This window comes from Limulus polyphemus, unplaced genomic scaffold (assembly GCF_000517525.1).
Source record: "Limulus polyphemus unplaced genomic scaffold, Limulus_polyphemus-2.1.2 Scaffold3147, whole genome shotgun sequence".
Taxonomy (NCBI): Eukaryota; Metazoa; Arthropoda; class Merostomata; order Xiphosura; family Limulidae; genus Limulus; species Limulus polyphemus.
The window spans coordinates 9,546-11,926 of NW_013668757.1; positions in this window are offsets into that span (position 1 = coordinate 9,546).

The window sequence follows — 2,381 nt, forward strand, 5'->3', positions numbered from 1 at the left end:
ATAATATGTCTCTGGTTATATTGAATAGTAAAGGTTTATAATATGTCTCTGGCTATATTGAATAGTAAAGGTTTATAATATGTCTCTGGTTATATTGAATAGTAAAGGTTTATAATATGTCTCTGGTTATATTGAATAGTAAAGGTTTATAATATGTCTCTGGTTATATTGAATAGTAAAGGTGTATAATATGTCTCTGGGTATATTGAATAGTAAAGGTTTATAATATGTGTTGTTAATCAGATACTTGGTTGGTTTTACTTGGAAATACGACCCTCTTCTTTATACTGACAATGTATACAAATTGTTGATACTGCTTAATAAAATGAGTAAAGGGAAATTAAATTAAGACCTTGTTGTTTTGATTTCTACTACACAAGATAGCTAAGAATTGGTTTAAAATATTGTCAATCACAATGTGCCTACGTTTTGAAAGATGCTTTACGTTTGCCAATAAAGTAGCGAGGTGAAAATATGCCTTGCACACAATATTTTTATTTTTACAGCTTCTGATTGGTTGATTATATAGCTTTCCGATTCTCCCAAATTATAAGATTTAGTGTTGAAGATTTGAAATGCATAAGATGCCCAGTTATGATTTTATGGTTGACAGAAGAATTGGTGGCGATTCTGATTTCACGTCAACACATCTGATCATGGTACCCTGAAAAAACACACACAAAGAAACTGATACTTGACTTTACAACGTACGTAGAAATGTTCAGGAAGGTTTCTCTATACACAGGGATCTTTTCTTTAATTCAAAGCTGTTGAAATCATCTTGAAAGATTAGCTCTTTGTCTTTTGTTGTTTTTAGAACTTCCCTCCTGGACTAGTTAGTCTAGGCTAATAACACGGTTTTTCTAGTTAGTCTAGAAACCGTGTTATTTGCTTATAGTTAGTCTAGAAACCATGTTATTAGCTTCTAATTAGTCTAGAAACCGTGTTATTAGCTTCTAGTTAGTCTAGAAACCGTGTTATTAGCTTCTAATTAGTCTAGAAACCATGTTATTAGCTTCTAGTTAGTCTAGAAACCGTGTTATTTGCTTCTTACATTTTGAGGCTGTAAGTAGAAGTAGTAAAATATTTTATGATGCTTGAAACCTATTTCTTCCATCTTAACGGTGATATTAATATAAAATGACAAAAAAGGGTTTCATGTTAGAAGCCGGTTTCTTGCATCTTACTGGCTGCTTTAATAAAGCGTGACAACAACAAAAAGTTTTTCATGCTTAACCGGTTTCTTACGTCCGAGTGGCTATGCTAATATACAATAGTAAAAACGGTTTCACCCTGGAAATCTTTTTCGTGCCTCTTATGGGTGCAGTAACAACGAAATTTGTTCGTCATATTGGAAACCGGTTTCTTTTGTCCGCTTCATTTGCTTTTCAGGTCTTTCCCTGCAGTTTCATATAAAACTACATCCCGGTTCGTTTTTATGTCGCTGTATGCGAAACAAAAGGACTGACAACATAGGCCCGGGTGAACACGCTGTCACTGGAACACGCGCTCAATGTTTGCATAGAAACGGTGTGTTCTCTCTGGGGCAGAGAGTAGCAGCGAGCGTAAGCAAACAGAGTGAATCATCAGCTGGATTTCTAAAGTAAGCGTCTGTGTCTTCTTTGTGGTTGCATCCTCGAGGTTCCTTACAAATAGTAACTACTAGCTCACAATTTTCGTATATAATAATAGTAACAGTAATTCTTGCATGATGTTTTTGTTGATAATACTTTCAAGTCATCATATGTCATTATTTCACATGATACACCAGGCAGACTCACAGCGTTAGTATCCCCCCCCCTCTAAATATATATTACAAAAAAAAATAATTCCGACTAATAGCGATAAGCTTTGATGGTCAGGCATTTGTGAAATGAAATTCAACATCAATAATTAGATAAACTTGTATAGTTGTTCTCCGGTAGTCCAACAATTAGCTCGGAAGTTTTTAATGATAAAATTCTAGATTTGATTCCTGTGGTGAGTAAAGTAAAGATAACGTATTGTGTTCAGACTTCAATTCTCTGGAACAAGGATGGCCAAGGATGGAGGAAAGTAGATAGCAGTATAGTTGTTAGAGGAACCTAAGATGGCCAAGGATGGAGGAAAGTAGATAGCAGTATGGTTGTTAGAGGAACCTAAGATGGCCAAGGATGGAGGAAAGTAGATAGCAGTATGGTTGTTAGAGGAACCTAAGATGGTCGTGGATGGAGGAAAGTAGATAGCAGTATGGTTGTTAGAGGAACCTAAGATGGTCGTGGATGGAGGAAAGTAGATAGCAGTATGGTTGTTAGAGGAACCTAAGATGGTCGTGGATGGAGGAAAGTAGATAGCAGTATATTTGTTAGAGGAACCTAAGATGGTCGTGGATGGAGGAAAGT